Genomic DNA, 10,588 nt, shown 5'->3' with positions numbered 1-10,588 from the left:
AAGCATTGCTTCTATAGTGCTGCAGGAGGCCCATCTTGAAGATAGAAAATAAAAATAATCTTAGGTGGTAATATAAATGCCAACGTGGAAAGTGCATTTAAAATAATTAAATAAAATAACTTGTGACACACAGCCTTTGTCAAAGATTTATGACATTGAAAAATAAACCTTATGACATAGCATATATTGTCACTAGAAGAAATTAGGCTAGTTGTTTGACATTTGTTGTGACATACAACTTTTTATTGTCAGTAACTCCAAATACCTAATCTAGAACGTCATAAACTAGATAATATTACGACATAATGACCTGGTGTCATATTAAATATGTCAAAAAATCACATATTTCTTGTAGTGGGATAAGGAAACGAGGTAGGGATATCGGGAGGGTTCTCTATTTTATAGTCTAGGGTTTTAAGTGGGCCGATTTGGGCCAGTGGGTGGAAGGAGAGAAGTCTGGGTTGATTTTCTTTTTCTTTTTCTTATTTTTCTATTTCTTTTCTTATTTTATTTTTTTGTTATGTGTATAAAACAGCCAAGAGTACAAGAAAATATGTGTTTATGACCTCCTGTGACGGATGCACTGAACTGCAGACAATTGAAATATGTGTTTGAATAATTCAAATTTTGAATTCCAAAAAACTACAAAGATGTAAAATTTTGAAGTATTGTATTTTAAATTTAAAATTTAAATTGTGCAAAATTTATCAAATAAAAAGATGATCAATATAAAAGTTGTCAAATGAAGATATGACCAAAACAAAAGTTGTAGATCTTCATGAGTTAAAAAGCTTTTATATTCATGACTTTTTCAGCTCAGATCATTTAGTATTTCATAATCTAGTTTGAAGTTATCATTATTTGAAATTTAAAATTTGAATTATTCAAAATTTATCAAATGAAAATATGATCAATATAAAAGTTGTAAACCTTGATGAGTTCTACTAGTTTGGTATTCATTATTTTTTTCATTTGAAATAATTTAGGGGTTTAAAATCCGGTTTGAAGATGTAACTTTTTCAAATTTTAAAATTTGAATTGACCAAAGTTTCTCAAACGAAAAGATGAGAAATATAAAACTTGTAGATATTAATAACTCCAACAACTTTTATATTCATAACTTATTTAGTTGAGATAAATTATTATTAAAAAATCTCACTTGACGCTGTAGTTATTGAAATTTAGAAAAGAGCAACTTCAAATAAGATTTGGAAACCTCAAATGATTTCAGTTGAAAACATGATGAATACCAAAGTTGAATAACTCATCAAGGTCTTCAACTTTTATTTTGGTCATTTATTCAACCGACAAAGTGGTAAATAACAATGTTCACAAATTCTACATATCTCTCACATGGTTGAGATATAAGTTTTGTGAACAATGTGTCCTAACACTTTGTCAAATGAAGAAATAACCAAAATAAAAGTTGTAGATCTTCATGAGTTAAAAAGCTTTTATATTCATGACTCTTTCAACTGAGATCATTTAGTATTTCATAGTCTGGATTGAAGTTATCATTATTTGAAAATTTAAAATTTGAATTATTCAAAATTTATCAAATGAAAGATGATCAATATAAAAGTTGTAAACCTTACAAGTTTGGTATTCATTATATTTTCATTTAAAATAATTTGGGGGTTTAAAATCCGATTTGAAGATGTAACTTTTTGAAATTTTAAAGTCTGATTTGACCACGTTTGTCAAATAAAAAGATAAGGAATATAAAAGTTGTAGATATTAATAACTCCAACAACTTTTATATTCATGACTTTTTTAGTTGAGATCAATTAGTATTCAAAAATCTGACTTGACGCTGTAGTTTTTTGACATTTAAAAGAAGGGCAACTTCAAATAAGATTTTGAAACCTCAAATGATTTCAGCTGAAAATGTGATGAATACCAAAGTTGAATAACTCATCAAGGTCTTCAACTTTTATTTTGGTCATTTATTCATCTCACAAAGTGGTAATAACAATGTTCACAAATTCTACATATCTTTCACATGGTTTCTTAAGCTACATGAGACATAAGTTTTGTGAATAATGTGTCCTAACACTTTGTCAAATGACGAAATAAGCAAAATAAAAACTTGTAGATCTTCATGAGTTAAAAAGATTTTATATTCATGACTTTTTCAGCTGAGATCATTTAGCATTTCATAATCTGGTTTGAAGTTATCATTATTTCAAATTTAAAATTTAAATTGTTCAAAATTTATCAAATAAAAAGATGATTAATATAAAAGTTGTAAACCTTGATGAGTTCTACAAGTTTGGTATTCATTATTTTTTCATTTGAAATAATTTGGGGGTTGAAAATCCTATTTAAAGATGTAACTTTTTGAAATTTTAAAATTTGAATTGACCAAAGTTTGTCAAATGAAAAGATGAGAAATACAAAAGTTGTAGATATTAATAACTCTAACAACTTTTATATTCATGAAGTTTTTTAGTTGAGATTAGTTAGTATTCAAAAATCTGACTTGACGCTGTAGTTATTTGAAATTTAAAAAAGGGCAAGTAGATTTTGAAAACCTCAAATGTTTCTGAAAACGTGATGAATACCAAATTTGAAGAACTCATCAAGGTCTTCAACTTTTATTTTGGTTATTTATTCATATGACAAAGTGGTAATAACAATCTTCGCAAATTCTACATATCTCTCACATGGTTTCTTAAGCTACATGAGAGAGATAAATTTTGTGAATAACGTGTCCTAACACTTTGTCAAATGAAGAAATGACCTAAATAAAAGTTGTAGATCTTCATGAGTTGAAAAGCTTTTATATTCATGACTTTTAGCTGAGATCATTTCGTATTTCATAATCTAGTTTGAAGTTGTCGTTATTTGAAAATTAAAATTTGAATTATTCAAAATTTATCAAATGAAAAGATGATCAATATAAAAGTTGTAAACCTTGATGAGTTCTACAAGTTGGTATTCATTATTTTTTTTCATTTGAAATAATTTGGGGGTTTTAAATCCGGTTTGAAGATGTAACTTTTTGAAATTTAAAATTTGAATTGACCAAAGTTTGTCAAATAAAAAGATGAGAAATATAAAAGTTGTAGATATTAATAACTCCAACAAATTTTATATTTATGACTTTTTTAGTTGAGATTAGTTAGTATTCAAAAATCTGACTTCACGATGTAGTTATTTGAAATTTTAAAAAAGGGCAACTTCAAATAAGATTTTCAAACCTCAAATGATTTCAGCTGAAAACATGATGAATATCAAAGTTAAAGAACTCATCAAGGTCTTCAACTTTTATTTTGATCATTTATTCATCTGATAAATTGATAATAACAATGTTCACAAATTCTAAATATCTCTCACATGGTTTCTTAAGCTACATGGAAGATATAAGTTTTGTGAACAATGTGTCCTAACACTTTGTCAAATGAAGAAATGACAATAAATAAAAGTTGTAGATCTTCATGAGTTGAAAAGCTTTTGTATTCATGACGTTTTCAGCTGAGATCATTATTATTTTATAATCTAGTTTGAAGTTGTCGTTATTTGAAATTTGAAATTTGAATTATTCAAAATTTATCAAATGAAAGATGATCTATATAAAAGTTGTAGACATTGATGTGTTCTACAACTTTGGTATTCATTATTTTTTCAGTTAAAATCATTTGGGGGTTTAAAATCCGATTTTAAGATATAACTTTTTGAAATTTTAAAATTTGAGTTGCCATCATTTGTAGGGGCGGCTGGATCACTGACCGCCCTTACAAATGGGCCGATTTGTAAGAGCGGCTTCCACCCTTACTAAGGCATTTGTAAGGGCAGCTGATGTGCTGGACCCGGGAAGCCCACGGTATTGTCCTAGACCTCTGGCACTTATAAATCACTTTTCACGTAGTGTCGGCCGCCTTGCCTACAAGATCAGCAGGGACCCGAGACAGAGGATGAACAGAACGCCGATGACCCAGATGCTCCTTGCTAGACCTGACCCAGATGCTCCTTCCTGCACCAGTGGACAAGGAAGTGGTCGGCCCGCCGCGCCGCTCAGAGCCGAGATCAACGGTTAGCTCACGCCACCCGCAGCCGAGATTGCTGTGTCATCGCCTAGGGAAGCAGCTGGAGGAGCCAGGCCCTTGGTCGACATGATGACAACAAGAAAGGAGGGAGGTGCACCCACATCCGAAGCACCCAGGCTGAAGTCGCCCCAATGCTCCTGCTTGGAGTGACCGCACATGCGGGGGAGGAGGGTGCCACCCGAGAGGACAAGGAGGAGGGGGAAACCGATGTCGTCCTAGGGGGCTTGCAGTGTGTTCCGACGTGAGGTTGGGGGTAGCCGAGGGGGTGGGAGAGGGAACCATTCCATGTGATGTGCTAATTGATGAATTACTATGTGAAAAAAGCTTATTACAGACGTGTGTTCAGGTATTTCACAGACGCTCCAAGGAGCGTCTGCAATACTACGTCTGTAATAAGGATTTATTACAGACGTGCATGTAAGCGTCTGTAATTGTAATTTGTTAGAGACACGCTGTACTGACAAGTGTCTATGGTAAAATAACGCTCGTCTGTGTACAATCTTTATTACTGACGCGTGTTAATAACACACGTCTGTACAAAGCTGATAATCACCAAAAAAAAGTACTGTTCGCATATAATCCAAACTCGCCCATAATACATCAACACAACACAGATCAACTAAATTAAGTTCAAATTTTCAAATATGTCAACACAAAGTTCAAATTTTCAGTTGTTTACACAATTAACAGTACACAATTATGCATATATGCATAGGAGCAGCTAGCTAGGACAAATGCACCCTTACAATAGCATCACAGATCATCAATATAACTATTGTTGTTGTGATCATCAATATAACTATTGTTCATGAGGCCACCAGCAGGGTCATGAAACGGACCATCTGGGTGGATGATCCACTCCAGAATGAATTTGGAGATCCTCTCTCTAATCTCGCCCAAGCGGATAACCGTTGTGTTCAAGTCAAGGCCCTGCAAAACACGACCAGTAGCCAAAAGATATAAGGTTTTCCTTACAAATAAAAGCATGCAATATAACAAAAAGATTTTAGTTCAAGAGTGTATAAAGTTCATAGCATGTCACTAAAAAGTTTAAAATGAGATAGTACGTATAAAGGTTTTAAAATTAGGTGTAAAAGTTCCAATTCTATTACTACAAAGTTTATAATGTGATAATTTAAAGTTTATAGAACTATAAGTATAGAAGTAGTTTAAATACTATTAATAATTGTAAGCGACAAATTTGAAATTAGCAGTAGGTATATATTTTTGGATGTGATTGTTCAAAGTTTGATAATTTCTTTAATGTAAAGTTTTGAAGCCTTAGTAATATTTCTTGTAATGTTGTATTTTAAAGATTCTTAACATAGAGTACAAAGTTTGTTATGTTTTGATTTTAGAGTGTAAAGTTTTGAACCTAAAGACAAAACATTTATAAAATCGAAGTTTAAAGCTTTGTACTAAAACTATAAATTTTATAATGTTACAGTTTAAAGTTTACATCTATATAGATCGTTCTTTTTTCATCGCCCTAATCTGCTTTGTTATGACGAGATATATAAATGGAGAGAAGGTAAAACATTGAACAAGGTTCCTCCTTATTCTAAGCCCTTCAGGGCATCAATGGGTGCTAGAAGATTGCCGAAGATAGGCAAGATATGCAGCCTGTGCCAGCGTGTGCCAGAAGGCAGCCAATATGCGTCCTCCTTATGTTAATCCAAATTTTGAAAAAAGCATGCAGATGAAGGTGCAAATGGTTACAAGCATAGTAGTGGTGCTGATCAAGAAATAAGGCACCAGAAACGTGAACCATTTTATGACCCTGTTTGGGTAAAAAGTAGGATTCCAAAACCACCTGCACTACACATGCATGTTGATGATTATGCTGGAATGGCTATTGAGAAGATGGCAAACCAAGCACCTGATGGACAAAGGTGTATGGAGTTGACAAAACAGAGGTCACATCTCTCATTGCAATGGGCAAAGGATGAATTTGGGACTCATTGAATACTATTTACTAGCACACAATTCAGTTGTAAAAGATAATAATAAAAATTACATGTCATGTATTTTAGGCATCTATTTAGACGGCACTAATATGCTTGCCTTGTTGACACTTTATTATTCAAACATTATATAGACTTTGTCGAAGAAAATCATGTGGATGCAAAGATGCTTAACAAATCAAAAGGGGATGCTTGTTGTTCACCTCCTCCATGGCTCCCCACCGGCCGGGCTTGCCACCACAAGTCTCCATGGAGCCTCACCCTACATCTCGCCGGCATCAGAATCAAAGCAAATGTGTCATGTGAGTTCACACGACCGGCTGAAGAACTACAGTGATATTTCACATGCATGCACTCTTCTACGAGGTGCAAGAAATTGAAGTAAAGACAAATACATTAACTTATATGTGAAGGCGTGTCTCAATGGCCGAATAAATTCAACATCACATGCATTGGATGCTGGATTAAGTAATCAAAATCAGCCGGGGGCCCTATCTAGTAGCGCCCTTATCCTAAAACAAAACGGTAGATTCAAGAGCACACGAGCAGTGCATAATGGTTGAGGGAATATTCTGTATAAGTTATTATCAATCAATCATACACTCCTAGGTGGTGGCGCAAGGCGCAAGGCGCAACGCATAATAGATGCATGGTCGCCGGGTAGTATAACACTGGCCACTGCTAAATTCCACTGACGGATGCATGTTGCATAATGGAGACACTGCAAGTGGCAAGTGCAGTCCTTGATGGTGATAACGATGCCATTAAGCCAAGGTTGGACGCCATGATTTGAGAGGTCGCACAATGGTGTCATATATTCGACTCACAAGACAAGATGCTGAACCTTGGGGTTTCAACCATTAGAGAAGCATCACATTCAACTAATCACAACAACTAATAAGTAAATAGATCTCGCGTACCTTAGAGTCAACCGCCTTTGTAAACGACAGCATACACAGCAAGTGGTGGGCCGCATAGAACCCACAAGTGTTGTCCATACCTTGTTGTAGGCACTGCGATCATATGATCAAACATGGTTACTAATATAAATAAAACACTAATTAACAACTAGAAGTGAAGCACTACTAACTGGAAATTTGGGGACATGAGTCAACTTGAATTCTGTCTTCCTTGTCTTGGCCTGATAGTTGGCATAGGCCCTTCACATACAAGAGTTGTTACAACATTAGTTGGACTCAATAACATATTTATAAGAAAGGGGCAATAATAGGTTAGAAAGTACTCACTCATCTATCACAGAGACCAACGGACTCAAATTTGTCTTCCCGCCTCTATTGGAGTCAAGGTACAACACCTTGTGCCAGCTAGGAACGATGACGACATCAATCCAGTGATTACCAGAGTTATATGCAAACCCCACATATTTTTTTTGGTTATATTCCATTAGGCATCTTTCCAGATACGCCACACTGTAATCCCTATTTCTTCTCAGGGTATCAATTCTCAATGGCTCTGGATCAAGAAGCGCAACTGGCAGAGATTTCTTTGTAGCTACCGCAATGAGGTATCTAGGAATAAAGAAGCATAGAAAATCAATTTAGCAAGCAATGCTAACACATGAAGAGCATTCCTAGCTACAAAAATGAACATGTCTAAAAGAGAAGAAATTGTACGCACAATGTTATCACGCGAAGAATTGCTACATCCAATGAATCGAACGTGAGGAGGTCAAACACATCTTCAAATCCCACAGTGAGAGGCACATATTGGCCGTCAAGCAAGAAAAAATGGCTCTTCACCCTACCTATTATCCCGATGTTTCTCCCCATTGCACATGCATTCATGTAGTAGATATGAAGTTCAGCACACTTAGGACCTGCCTGCAAAATTTCTTCTTCTGATAGCATTGGCTGTCCAAAATTGAACTTGGAGTTGGGACGTATCAATAAGGAATCCTCAGGCGTACTCCTAGACGATTTGGTCGGTTCCGCCTGCTGCTGCTGCTTGCCACCCACCTGCTGGTCCCGTTTGGTATTTTTACTCATGTGTGCTCTAGAGGATGCGACAGATACAGCTGGACCATGTGTGGAATTGTTAGTTTTTTTCTTTCCTTCTGCAAGCTCCTTGGAAGCACATTTTCCTACAATAGGGGCACTCTCATATTTCTCGTCGTGTGAGGATGAAACTTTGCATGCCAAGTCCTTTAGAGTGACTTTGGCTGACCTCCCAGGCCGTGTAGGTTCTAAAGAGCTTTTACTAGGGGCCTCCTTCGGTGATATCACAATGCCACTCTTACTCCACTGGATCCAGGTGAACAAAGCTTCTCCAAGAGTTGTTATCTCATCATTTGGTGGCGGAGTCAACACAAAGCTCTCATGGCCCGGATGTACAAAATCAACTAATACAACAACATATCCATCCTGTATAGGAACTGAATGTAACACAGTTCGGTTTGGGAATACTTGACCCTTTGCTACCTCCACCGGATAACCTCCAGAGTTGCTTACAAGTGTACAATATGTTGGCTCTGTGAGAAGATCCACAGGATTTGGATATGAATTGCCATTTCCACCAGGTCCGTCCAACTGTACATTGTTGCAGACCGCATCAGCGCCTGAGGCAAAGCTGTTGTCCTTAGCACCCATAGAGGGAAGGGTGTTGGAGGGCAGGTCAGGCAAATTAGTGTTGGAGGGCAGGTCAGGCAAATTAGTGTTGGAGGGCAGGTCAGGCAAATTAGTGTTGGAGGGCAGGTCAGGCAAATTAACTCCTTGTGCACGTAGCATGGCAATGACATCTCTAAGTACCTCCCCGCGAATTTCTTCTTTAATGGCATCCGTATCCACATCTGAACGCTTCTCTTCCTATACATGTCCTCGTAATTCAGCCAAAACTTCCAACCAAAATAACTAGAAACACCGCGCATGCGCCCTGTCTGTTCTTTGCCCAAGACCTGTGAGAGCACATCTTTATCCCTGACCAACTTGTTTGTGAGCCCTAAAGACTCAAGTTCTGCTTGTTTCTCTACAACTTGCTGAGAGACCGCTTCAGCTGACTTAGACAACCATTGAATCTTAGGGAAACCTTCAGGCGTCATAACCAACTTACCATGTGCACGCAGATAATTCCTAGGGCGACCCTCAGGACATTTGTGCCAAGGATTACTGAGGCCTTTGGCGGCTAATTCCAAATCCTCTTTCCTCCACTTTCGAAGTGCTGTAGCATATCCTCCTGTCCCCAGGCAGTGGTCATTCTTGTTCTTCGCCCGAAGCTTCTTGTAAAACTCACTTCTTTCTTTTGCTTCATCGGTCTCCTGTAGGCTCACAAATGTTTCCCAATCTTCAAGCTGAATGTATGGGTGCTTCTTCAAGGGATCCAACCCTGTATTGACAAAATTGCGTACTAGGTCGCTTTTGTGGGTTCTCCAAGATTTGTTTACCATCCTCATCAGCATGTTACTCGCCTTAGCCTGCAATGGTTCTTCAAACTCCAACCAAGGTTGGACATAATCCTGAAATAATTTCTCCCTTTGTGTTTCAGTTAGGGCATCAAATGAAAGCAAGGTCAAGGGCAACCTTTGTCTAGCAATCAAACCAGCAAGCCTCTTCATCCTCCTCTCGGCCCTCAGCTCAGTGGGCATCCCATTCTCTGTGATCTCTCTGACGACTATCTTGTCGGTTGGCCACTGTGCCGGTTTCCTGTTTCTCCGGCGGCAACCTGGAGGTTGAGATGCCTGCACCTCACTCTCTTGCTCCCCTGCAGTATCATGTCCATATTGGCCCTCTGCATTAGCATCACTACTCCCTCCCTCATCTGATGCATTGTAATTAGATTCTACGTCGGCAGATGATGGTGCGCGCCCGTTATCAAAATCCTACAAAATAAATTTTAGTAAGGTTTTTAGGGACCATGATACAACTCGATCGGTCATGTAAGAGTACCTAGCTAGTCACGTATATCACAAAGCAAAAGCATACCATTCAGAAAGGGCTCTCTGTGCGTAGGCAACAGCCACCACTAACACCAATAACCACCGCCTTTTGTTCGTTGCCGTAGATTGCTGCAAATAGCGAGCAAATTGAGTAACTTAGTTGTAAAAACAGTGGTACTACTTGGTAAAACAGGGAGATGCCGATGCTGCGTACTTTGGAGCCGCTCGGTGTTCTGCGTCGTGGCGACAACGGCGATGTCGGAGCAGGCAAAGAACAAGGCAGTTTCCTCGTCCCTGATGCTCGTGTACTGCTGCGGGCGAGGGCGGACAGCGGTTCCACAGAGGGCGAGTGTGAGATCCAGAAGTGGGCGGCGTGGGCGGATGTCGGTTCGTGGAGGGCGACGGCGAGCTGCAGAGGCGGGCGCGCGGATGGCTGTTCGCGAGGTCGCAGGCCGGGGCAGGCGTGGAGAGGCCGGGGCTCGCCGCTTCGCGGAGATGTGAAGTTCTCCTATCCAGAGGGGAGGAGCCGCGAAGCTAGCCGGGAGTGGAGACTCCGCGAGCTCCCCGTACGTCCAAGCGGCCGGAGGAGACGCGTCCTCGCCGGATCCGTTGAGAGACGACGGACGGTCGCGCGATGGGCGGGGGTGGCAGCGGAGGCGGCGGCTGGTAAGGGGAGCGCCGAGCCG

The sequence above is a fragment of the Sorghum bicolor genome, chromosome 5, assembly GCF_000003195.3.
Source record: "Sorghum bicolor cultivar BTx623 chromosome 5, Sorghum_bicolor_NCBIv3, whole genome shotgun sequence".
Lineage (NCBI taxonomy): Eukaryota > Viridiplantae > Streptophyta > Magnoliopsida > Poales > Poaceae > Sorghum > Sorghum bicolor.
The sequence above is the reverse complement of the archived record's forward strand: the minus strand, read 5'-3'. Positions refer to the sequence as shown.